General features: G+C 51.0%; 1 protein-coding gene across 2 annotated transcripts in view; it reads left to right on the top strand.

The window, feature by feature from the left end:
* Window positions 1-585: 585 nt before the first annotated feature.
* Window positions 586-11,848, top strand: part of FGFR1 (fibroblast growth factor receptor 1) — a 74,034-nt gene continuing 62,771 nt past the window's right edge. For both annotated transcript variants that reach the window (XM_050939949.1, XM_050939948.1), the window contains exon 1: window positions 586-997. The gene's annotated coding sequence lies outside the window, so the exon portion shown is untranslated. The remainder of the gene's footprint in view (window positions 998-11,848) is intronic.

Below are 11,848 nucleotides of genomic sequence, written 5' to 3'. Positions count from 1 at the left end.
GGTTTATTTGGACGGGAACACGCAAATCAAATGTAAACCAGAGAGGTGGCCAAAGCCCAGCTCTGCAGGAGAAGAAGGGACGTTCCCCAGCCCTTGTGCCCCACAGCCAAGATTTTGCTATGAGCTCCGTGCGGAAGGAGGAGCCGCATTTCGGGGGCTCAGAGCTCACTGCACGATCCAAGTACCGAGGGGCTTGTTCGCCCATCCAGCGCGCTGGGAAGAGCCTCCCGGTCCCGGACAAAGTCCCGAGCCCTTGCCGCTCCTGTCTACCCCGAGAAGCCGGAGCCTGAGATTCCTTCTCCCGCGGAGGCAGGGACGCTGCCCCACCCGGGACAGGCTAGCCCGGGGGAGTGAGCCCTGCAGGTTGCTGGCGGGGGAGAGGAGGACTGGGGAGGGAGGCGTGGGAACAAGCAGGGGGGCAGTGGGACGAAGAGGGGACAGGGCCAGAGACAAGGCGGAGCGAGAGGGGCTGAGCGAAGCGAGGAGGAGGAGCTGGGAAGGAGAGGGGTGGAGGACGGAGGAGGGGCTGGCGGAGAGGGAGGGGCTCAGTCCTGCTCTGCAGCGCGTAGTGTGGGACTGGGCACCGGGCAGCAGCCGGAGGAGGGAGGTGTATCGCTCCGGAGCACACGGAGGGAACCCGGGGAGCGCAGCGCATCCACCGCAGCTCGTCCGGGCACCTGGGCTTCCAGCCTCCGGGATCGGCGGAGTCTAGGGGACTCGGGGCCACTTGTGTCTTCCCCGGGGGCCGAGCCCCTTCCCGGATCTACAGCGCGCGGGGAACCCCTTGGCTAGATGGAGCCGGGGCTGTGAGCTGGGGCGGCTCGGGAGGTCTGCGCGCCTCCAGCCCCGGCCAGGGCTCTGCGCCTATTGTTCCCAACAGCCGGCGCCGCCGGGGGATTGTGTCTGTGCGGCAGCTCCGGGGGCAACGAGCGGGACTGGCCCCACCTGGGGCGGCCGCTCCCCCACTGGACCCCGCGGACTGTGCCCAGCCTGACCGGTGAGTAGCTGGGGGAGGGGGCGTCCCACGCGGCCCCCCACCCGCCCCCCTTGCCCGTTAGGCGCCATCGCAGCTGCGGGAAAACTTTCCCCAAACTTTGGGACTCGCTCCTGGGGGGAGTGGGAAGGGGGGGCGCCTCCGGGGTCTGCCCCGTGGGGGCGGGGCTGCTGAGTGAGACCGGAGTGGGTCGGGCGGGGGGCGCCCCAGCGCCGGGCGGGGGGCCTGGCGGTGAAATGCTGCGGAGTGCGCCCAGGGCAGCCTGAGCTTGGCCCGCGGAAGGGTCAGTGTCCGCCGGGGGGCTGTGATGGAGGCTGGAATGCACCCCACTGCTTCCCGTCCCCGCGCCAGCCTGGGGCATGGGGCCCCGGAGGGAGCCGCCAGACCTTGCTCAGCAGTCGCTGGGGCAGAACGGCGGGGGCTGGTTCCGGCCCCGTCCCGGCCTGCGATACCCGGGGAGCGGGGCGCTGGGAGCCCGCAGCAGCCTCCCGCTCTGTGCTGGGCAGAGTTCGCCGCGTCCCTCGCACGGGCCCGATCCTGGGAGCAACGCAGCCCCAGCCCTGAGCAAAGTTGCCGGTGCGCGCGGACGCTTGCAGGATCGGGCCCTGCACCTCCTTGTCTCTCCCCCAGCGATGCACCGGCCGCAGGGAGCCCCGGCAGGATCCACCGGGGGGAGTTGAGGGCACTTCTTGGTGCTGTGCCTGGCCTGGCCACCAGACCTCCACAAAGGAGAGCGAACTGCTTAGTCCCATGGTCAGAGCAAACCCCGGGGACACGCTCGCCTTCCTGGTGGAACAGGAGAGCCATTGAAGTCACTGTGCTGGGGTAAGGGGAGGAACGTAAGAGCAGCCATGCTAGGGCAGGCCAAGGGTCTCTCTAGCTCAGGATCCTGTCTGCCAGCAGTGGCTGGGGCCCGGCTCTTCAGAGGGGATAAACAGAACAAGACAATTTATGGCGTGATCCACCCCCTGTCATCCAGTCCCAGCTTCTGGCAGTCAGAGGTTAGGGACACCCAGAGCTTGAGGCTGAATTCTCTATTTCTACAGTAGGGCATCAGAGACTGCCCCGTGCTGGAGTTTGCAGGGAGGGATTTACTCCTCTCTAGGTCACGGGGAAAGGTGGCTTCAGAGTTCTTGTAGGGCAGGTGCCACCGGGGTCAGGCCACTAGCTGGTTTTTGAGGAGCCCTGGAGAGCCTGTGACTGGAAATTGGGGGGCGGGGGGTTGTTTCTTGACCTTGTGTGAACTCTCTGGATAGTTGGCACCGGTAAATTTTCTCATATTGATTATTGCGAGCTTAATGTCAGGCATGCTGCTGCCTGGCTAGTTCAGAGGATATAGGCAAGGTGCTAAGAAATTCCTGTCCGAATTGAACAAAACCCAGTAGCAGCCGCTTCCTGGGGTGGTGTGGGCAGATTCAGAGCATTGCAGCCAGGCGTTCTCCTAGACCTTCACTGGATGGGCTGCTGCTCCCCACATGCTCCCCGAAGGAGCCTGCATTGTATTACTATCCGGCAGTCATGCATTGCTTTTTTCCATTCTCCCATTATAACCTTGCGGTCTGAGGAGAGCGAGTGAGGCCAGTTTTAGGGGTTCGGCTTGCTGCGAGATTCTTGGTATTTAAGGAACTGTTTTCTCGCTGGGACCTTAAGAGCGCTGCCTTAACACATAAAGTAAGACCTGCCTTTTAAAAGAGGAGGGTTTTCTGAGCCAAAAAAAGCTTCTCAAGGTACAAAGTTTAGTGGGGGAGGAAAATCTCTTTTGCATTGAAAATATTCCCTCTGGTTTCAAGCCTGTCGATTTTGTCTCTGTAATGGAATAGCACTTTCTCTAGACATGGCCATTGAGCTAAATGTTTCCTTACTCTTCCTTAGCAGATGTACTGTGCATAGTTGAATGTCTGAGAAAAGTTTTTTTTAATACCTGGCACACCTAGACAATGTAGCCAAACACTTCCCCAACATTGATTTACTATTCCGTATTTGGGGATGATATAAAAGCATCCCCATAAAACACTGCTGGGTAGTTTTCCAGCCCTGCTAATCATTTGACACCCCAGCGATATCCCTCCTATTTGAATCATTTTTGCAGGCATGCAGTGTGCTAATGCCCTGTAATGCAGATGCCTGCCCAGGCGCCTCATGCCTAGTGATGTCTTGTTGACGTAGTTCTCCTTGCTAGAGCGTAAGTTTGTTGGAGCCTGTATTGGCCCTATGGGGAGGCACTGGCTGGAATATCCCATTAAGGTGGTCCTGTTGTAGTTATTGCCCCTTATGTTAGACGGTTTGTTAGCGAGTCTAAAAAAATGTTGGCTGTGCTCTGTCCTCCCTCCTATAACGCATTGAGCTGCACAAAGCTAAATGAGGCCCTCTGCTTATCCTTGGTCATGAATGAGAAATGGCCAGAAGTAAACTCTTCATTGAGACTCTCCAAGCTCTGCATGCAGCTATATCTGGGGGCTGATCTTGAGTGAATTTGTTTTCTTGAGGCCTGGCCTTCTTTAATGGATCCTATGTGACCCAGGTTGGGACTCTGAATCTGCAGTTTCCGTCCCTCGACTGCCAACACAGTCAGTTTCTCTTTCAGAAACAGAACTACAAGGAATTCCTGGATGTTCCCTTGATAGTGCTGCTGCTTTTCTGTCTGCTCCAAATGGGCAACATTTCATTTTAAAATGCATTTATAAAATGATAGCTGCTGGCACTGGGGGTGGTCCTGCACTCCCTGGCTTGAATTGGTTTCCATCACACATAGGATTTGCACTTTGGTTCAACGGCTCTCAGCATCCCAACTATACAAATTATTCCAGCACCCCTGAATGATAGGGGCCTTTCCCCTAGCCTCCAACAAGGGGTTTGTCTGTATGTCTATAGAAAGGATCATCATGCTGGTGCAAGCCTCCAATGAAGAGGTGCCGGTGTAAAGTGAGGTTTGAGCCCTGCAGTGATATGTACCACACCAGAGTAGCTATGCTGGGGTAAAAATCCCTGATATAGACAGGCCTTTCATACAGAGAACTCGCCCCATGGGAAAGCTTTGCACTTGCCTTTGCTGTGAGAGTATGAACAAACCATTCGGCATTTTTGAAACCACATTTTAAGATCGTTGAACTTTTCTGGAGCTGAGTGAGTAACTCTTAACAAATTAAAATAATGCTGCCAACTCTCACCATTTCAGCACGGTTCATGATATTTGGTGTTTTTCTTCAAGCCCTGCTCCAGCACACGTGCAATTGCATGGGAATATCTGCTTTGGGTTTTTTTTTAAATAAGTGTCTAGCCTTACTGGTTACCTAGAATATTTTATAAACACAAGCCCTAAAGGCTCCAAAACCAAGGAAAATCAGAAGAACCCGAGGTTTATTATTTTTAAAAATCTCATGATTTTGATTCATAATTTTAAAATTGGGAGTTGGGAATACTGCGGATAATATATTCAACAAATTTTGACTTTTTATTCACAAATTCATGATGAGATTCTGTAATTTTTCTTTATTCCAAGTTATTCACAAATTTCTTCAGAAAATAATCAGGTTGTAAATGCTCCATATTTGCATTGTGGTGGCTGGTTTGCTTCTGTGATATTGTTTGTGTTCTCTGATTGGACGACATATATAATTAACCAACACCGTGCAAAATTTGAATGTTATAGTCAATTGTGATGCTTGCAATTTATACTGTGTCGGTTAGTTGTATAAATCATCCAGTCAAGGAATGCAAACAAAACCACTTGACTTATGTATCAAACCAATGCAGCTCAAAATCTGAATTTTATATTCAGTCGTGATGGGTGCAGTTTGTACTGTGTTAGGTCCTGAAGTCACATAGCAATGTTTCTGTTCTCTGATTGGATGAGTTAGGTAACTAGCATGCCACAAATTGGTACTGGGAAGCTGCAGTTTTACAGTTGAATATATGGTTTCCTTTTGGTGACTTGAACCTTAAGATGTACTCAGTTGGCCTGGTGGCACGACTAACGTGTGTGCCTGAAAGTGGTTTGTTTTTCAGAGTCCTGAATATATAGGACAGTCAAAATTTGCTTTCCTAGTCAGGCAGGCGAGTTTCTCCCTCGCTATTCTTGCAGCTCTAACAAGTTCTCTGTGCAAATCACAGTGTAGGGGTGGTGGGCCTGGGGGAGAAGAGGGAGATGGTATCCTGCCAAATCTTGGCTTTGGTGAGGGATCAGGAGAACAGGTCCTCACATAGTTCTTTGGCTAGTGGCCATTTTCTCCGCACATGAGCACTTCCTCTCTTAATCTCAGGGGTGGCTGGCATGCACTGGTGCCTTCCCATTGTCGTGCTTGGAGAGGATTAAAATAAGTCAAGATAGTCTCTGCCCTGGAGTGGTAAAGGACAGAGTGAGGTTCTTCCCATGCTTTGCACCACCAGCTCTTGTCCATGGGAACTACAAATCTCCACCGTATTCATGACTCCGATTCTGCTTTAAAATAAGGAACCAGGCTACTCTGCTCAAGCTGGGAAGGGAACCTTTCATGCCTTCAAGAGAGCTAGTGATTTTTTGTTCCCTCCAGAACCTTGTATATTTAGCTGTTTAAAAATTTAACCTGAAGTAGAACCTGTTTTGTGTGCAGTCCCAGTGTGCTGCATTCATGATGCGTGTTCTCACAGCATTATAGCTTCCAGCCTGCTGAAAAGGACAGTTGAGGTTTGATCAGCTCACAAAGGCTCTAGTCCTTGGTAATTCAGCTTTCTCCTTTGCTTTCCAGGCTTTGGAGGTCCTCTTCCTTCTCTTTTGTGGGTGTTTGTCTTATCTGTAGCAGAAAAATATCTGCTGGAATTGAGTGAATTCATCCTTTCCCCTTCTCTAGCAACCTTTCATCTGGGGAGCTGCATGCATTTTGCAATCATCTGACTCTCTTGTCGAGCAGGTAAATATGATCATACCTGTTTCACCGAATGAGGCCTAGAGAGATTACAGCCCATATCTTCTAAAGAGCCCTTTGATTCTGAGTACCCAACTGGAGATCCCCAGGGCCTGATTCTCTACAGACCCACAAGCTCAGCTGAGGTCACTGAGAACCCGGAGCTCTGCACAACTCTGGAAACCAGGCCCCAGATATCTCTCACTGAGCTCCCAAAACTGAGGCTACTTCTGAAAATGTTGGCTTCAGATTTTGCTGTGGGCAGGTTGGCAGCAGAGCTGGGAACAGAGGCTAAGGGCCAGCTGGGCAGGTATCCTGACTCAGTCCCCTCTCCTGTCCATTAGACAGCACCCCTGTTCGGGGTCACTTGTGAAATGCTAAAGATATCCCAGTGTTGTGAAACTGTACCCTCCCTACTCTGTCTTGATCCCATATTTCCACCAAGGTGAGGAAAGGCAATCAGTTAGATTTTTGCTAGATGGCTGCATCAGATTTGGTGCCTGGAGCAAATTCAGGGAAGTCTTAAAAAGGCTTCTGACTGAGATCTTAGTTTACTCATTAGGAATATACTTTTTATAATCCCTTCCATATTGCTGAAGCCCCTAAGCTGTGAGCCCTTGCAATGTGCTCCTGGAAATGTACATGTGACTTGGGAGAAGGTTACTGCATGGAAGGGTTAAGTACCGTATGCTGCACACTCGGGCATGTATTTTTCCAAGTCTTTGTCTGCTTTAAGCATTACTGTTTTCTCCCCTAGACGCTATTAGAATTATTTGCTCTTTATTTCAGCAAATACTCAGTTCCTGGCCTTAGTGCAGTCCGGGGCGAGGAGGGATGCAGGCGGGGGATTAATTCGGTCCCAGCACTTTGTGACACTTCCTTAGTTTGCAGTGAGGTTGAGGATTTATTTATCTTGAGACTCAAGTGAAAAATATGCAGTTTCCCCTAAGGCTCCGCATATTTTCAAGCTGGGTTACATGCTTACTTCCAGTGTTTGGTAAGTGATTATCCAGTCACCTGCTTGCCTTGGGGGGGTGAACTTTGCACCTGGTACCTCAACCATGTCCCTGCCACACTGTTCTCCTGGGGATGGGAGACCCCACTTCCCCATCACAGCCCATTGGTCCGTGCTTTCTATCTTCTGTTGCGAGGTCTCCCCTTTGCTGCTGTCATCCTTCCAGGGGGAGATGGGAGGGGATTCACTTCGGAGGCACTGGCCCCTGATCTTCTGCTGGGTATGGGGGTCACCGTAAGGTGCATTAAGATATTGCCCAGAGCCCTTTACACCACTGCCCATTCCTGCTGGCCTGTGGAGGGCAATTCTGGAGCCAGGACTCTGATCAAAGGTAGCTGCCATGGTGATAGTCAGCACTGAGCTGCTGGCCAGTCATAGTTTTTGAGTGAAGCTTCTGGTCTTGATTCATGCCCACATTATGGTCCCGGTTTTCAGTATGGCTCAGCACCCACAAGCTCCCGTGGTTCTGGCTGGGGAAGAAGGAGTCCCCATTGCTTTCAAAGGGAGTGGCTGGGTAAAAAACGTCTAGCCCTGTGGCTTTCCCCTTATGACCAGCGATGTGTTATGACCTGAACTGGGGACGGACTCCATTAAAGCCGCAGTGAGAGCAGAACCCACGCACGCCATCCCATCAGCCTTCCCTTTCTACTGCTGAGCATTTCCTTCCCCCAGCATGCTCGCCCCTCCAGACCGGCTTGGTTTCAGGTACTGACACAAAAGTGAATCCCACATGTCAGATATTGAAATATCCAGCAACCCGTTATTACCCCCCCATGCTCCCTCGGGCTGCCAGTTGTCTGGCCTGGGAGTTGAGTTAGAAGTTGCATCCCTGTCGAGTCCAGAAGCAGCCTTGGGTTTTATCTGCTACATTACATTTTGATCACTAGATTCCCTGACTGAAAAGCGTGGAAACCAGCGTGTCTCTGGGAGACAGTGGGATATGGTGACGGTTAGCGTATGCATGGGTAAAATACCGCTCGATTCCCTTACGGCAAATAGTACGCAACTAGAGGGTCTGTGAGCAGAGTGCAGGTCTTGATTGGATACCTTCCGACTCTTTCCTTTGGAACCATTGGGCACATGCTGTAAAGTTGAGCAAACAGGATTGGGTAAAGTCAGAATCCTCCATAGCCCTGAAATGTCCAAAAGAAATGCACGTTTTCTCTGGGTTTGCAACCAAGGATTGACGTGCCCTTTGTGTGCTGAGCCCGCTCTCTTGAGATTTCCATCTTCGTTTGGATGATTCGAGGAGGTTGGATAAAACTTTGGGTTCTTGGATGCTTTCTCAGGTACCATGGTGAGGGGCAGCATTGTAGAAAACTAGACAGCTAGGTCTAAGCTAGGAACCTTTTGAAGTTTGCCCATCTGTTGTGTATATGTGAGCAAAGGATTTGGGAGTAGATCATGCCTTTGTGGGGCCTCCACGCAGTGAGAGGATGTCTGAGCCGCATTACCGGCGTGTGACTCTGAGTGGACATGTGCTTGTGCAAATGCACAGTGTGTGTGATTCTGCCGGGGAGGGTGTGCACAGGTAACTGAGTGCATGCTCGGTGTTTGATTCTGCCTTAGTGAGGGCATCCTGGTGTGGGAGGGCACATGGATGCACACGCGATCTGTCCACCGTTTTAAATAGAAGTGTGGGTGTAATTGGGCCAGTTATAATTGTAGCCTCTGCAGCCAGGTCTCTAAAGGGCACTTAGGTGTGGTTTCTATCTTAGCATTTCCATTTTTAGTTGTTGAAATCTTCCCCATAAAAATAAAACACTCTGCAGCGTGCCCTGGGGAGGATAGGGGCATAGAACCGTGGGGAGCACTAGGTTTTGCACGCTGGAAGGAGCTGACGGGCAGCCCTGTTCGCGTTCCAGCCCTTGGGAATGAACCATTTTCTGTTCAGATTTATAGAAAAGCTGTGCAAACTCAAAGAAGAGTCACATCTTTGTTTGTATAGGTACAAATGCTCTCCCGGCTTCCTCACCTCATGTGCCCGGGGCCTCGGCATAGAACAGACATTGGGGATGTGAGGGTGGGGCAAGGCAGAAGAGCCATTCAGACCTGGAGGGACCTGTCAACAGAATAGAGACACTTCTGTAGCAAAGCTCTGTTCCTGCTGGTGATGGGCCTGGAAACTCAGGACACGCCCTTCCAATAGGGGGAGTTTTAGCTTTAAAAAGGAAGGTGCCAGGCTGTTAAGTCCCAGTCTTGCCCCTCCCTGTAAACTCCTCTGCTCTGGCTGCCTAATTGCTTTTCAGTGCTGATTTTGATTGCGTTAGATGGGATGTTTGGTTAAGCCCCAGTGGAAGAGGTTCTTCTTCTTCTATCTCCCTGCTTTCCTGCCTCTGCTCTACTGGAGCACTGCTTCTTTTCAACGCTTTTCTACTCAGTGGAAATGGAGTGTCAGTGGGGCACTTCCCTTCCCATTCTCTGATCCACATTTTTACTTTTTGCCTGTCACTTTTTCCAGCATCAGCCAGGGGACAGATCACTGCTAGTGACTGATCCTTGTGATTTTCCATGAAAGTATTTGGTCCTGGTTAGCTGAGCAGGAAGCAGCTCCCCTTGACTCAGCTGAAATGAGCCATCTCTGAGGTATATTGGGGAAGAATTTTGTGGGGCTTTGTGCCAGCACTGACTCACTTTGCGTGAGCTGCTGCTTCAAGCTGTCCTATCTTCTCTCTGCGCGGGCCCTGGCAAAGCACTGTGCTCAGAAGAGGCCTTCGCAAGGACATTCCACATTAGGACATGTTCCGGGCAGCATGTGCACTCGATAAACAAAACCACTTGGAGATGGAAAATAATTTCCAGAAATACCAAAGACTTCTTTTTCCACAAAGAATCTCCTCCCTCTCCCAACCCTGGGTAAATTGTTAACATTCAATAGACTATTTTAAGACTTGCTGCCTGGCGCCTGAGCACGCCGATGCGTGGCGATAAAGCCGCTGTTTGCTGTCCAGGTGCCTGTATCGATACACTGCCCCCAAACCTTAGCCACTTTGCAAAGCAGGACTGCCTTTGGGAGCCGTTCTCAGGGTTTGGGTGGCACAAAAGCAGAGAGCCCCAGGCGGAAGAATCTTTTTAAAGTTCAGCTAGGTAAACTTCAGCTTCCATTCAGGTTATTTTCCACTGCCTTCAGAAGAGCATTGATATCATCATCCTCATAATAACGCAGCGTTCTACATCAGCAGCACATCCCAGCCCCAAATCTTGAATCACTTTGCAATCATGAATGAAGTCTCACATTCCCATCCACCATGATGGTAGGTAAGATACAGAGAGGCAGTTTGACCCACTACTGAATGGCAGCTGCATCTGGGTCCAGAACACAGTTGCTGTATAACCAAGCACAGTAGAATGACGATGTTTTAGGACAGGAAGTGAAGAATCTTATGGCCAACTAAAATGCAGGGGGGTGGTTCTGGAGGCAGAGTGTAATTAGCTGGATAGGTCTCTAACATGCTGGTTCTGTCACAGTGCCCCTGGGACCATTAATGACTGAGCACTGAGAGGACGTTGTCTTTTATGTCATTGCAAAATCAAGGTGGCACTTAGAAGCAGGGCTTAGCCCTGTTTTAACCCCATTGTGGAGGGTGTTGGCCAGGAATGGCTGAGTGGGTCTGTGCTTTGGAGACTAGGGTGGGTCCCAGTCATGGGTCCCTGAGCTGCCTGCAGGAAGACTTGGCATGGCGGACAGGGCTAAGTAGAGGGCATGGCAGTGGGCCAGGAACCTGAGTGCTGGCACCCCAAACGCTTAAACTGGTGTGGTGCAGCCCGTGGAGACTACAGGTCCCAGAATGCACTGCAGCCAGGCTGCTCATCTCAGGATAGGGTGACCAGATGTCTCGATTTTATAGGGACAGTCCCGATTTTGGGGGCTTTTTCTTATATAGGCACCTATTTCCTCCCTCCCTATCCCGATTTTTTACACTTCTGTCTGGTCACCCTATCTCAGGATGGGGCATTGCAAGCTGGGAATGGTCAGCCTCCGTGCATTAAGGATGAGGGATGTTTGGGAGCTCCGTGGGCTGCCTTTGGCTATTCTCCCTTAGTGAGCCACCTCTTTGAAAGCTATTGACACCACCAGCTACAGGCTAATTCTTAACTGAGCAGAGGTGGGGGCTGTGGGGCTCTCAGCCTCCACTCACTTAAGGGGAGTAGGGGCAGTGGACTCAGCCATTGAATGCTCCCAATTCACTCTCAGTCACAAGGGATACAATCTGTGGCCAAATGCAGACCTTGGCCGAGCCGTCACTGACCTCACCGGGAGCTGCTCTCATTCGCGGGAGGGCTGAACTTGTGTCAAGCCACACAGCTTCACAGCTGCCCAGATGTAGCACGGCTGCGCTCAGCTTTATCTAGGCAAATTTCCACTTCCCCTGGTGTCTTCAGTCTTGGCCCCAACTGATGGTTTCAATTTGGTGGGTTTATGTATGTGTTTCATTTTTAGAATTAAAATGTGTTTTTTAGGTCTTATCTGTCCAAACTGTCCTGCCCATCTCCATGCTGCTAGGTGAGAGATCTTCTCCACATGGTAACCTTAGGTTAGGAGCAAAAATGCTAATAGATGCAAATTAACCTGCTAGTTCCAGAAATCTGGGTTTTCCAATTCCGGTGAGCTGGAGACAAAACCATGGAAATCAGATCCTGAAGCTCTCTGCTTCTTCACAACAAGCTAGGCATGTCACTCAGTAGAGATCAAATGCCATTTATTGGGAGAGTGCACATCAGTCGGGGGTGAATTGAAGGGCCTTGATGGGTTGTCCTGCAAAACCTGTGTTCACAGAGCTGTATGCAGCAGAATCTCTTTCGCCTGAATAGAAGCAGAGATGCAAAGTTTGTTTGGTTTTGGCTAATGAGAAGCTTTGGATAAGAGGAGTTCAGATAAATTTGGTTCTGTTGTGTTATGTGTGTTTGTGCGCTTGCGCACACATCCCTCCCCTCCCCCCCGGTTATGTCCCTGATTAG

The sequence above is a fragment of the Gopherus flavomarginatus genome, chromosome 2, assembly GCF_025201925.1.
Source record: "Gopherus flavomarginatus isolate rGopFla2 chromosome 2, rGopFla2.mat.asm, whole genome shotgun sequence".
Classification (NCBI taxonomy): domain Eukaryota; kingdom Metazoa; phylum Chordata; order Testudines; family Testudinidae; genus Gopherus; species Gopherus flavomarginatus.
The sequence above is the reverse complement of the archived record's forward strand: the minus strand, read 5'-3'. Positions and strand labels throughout refer to the sequence as shown.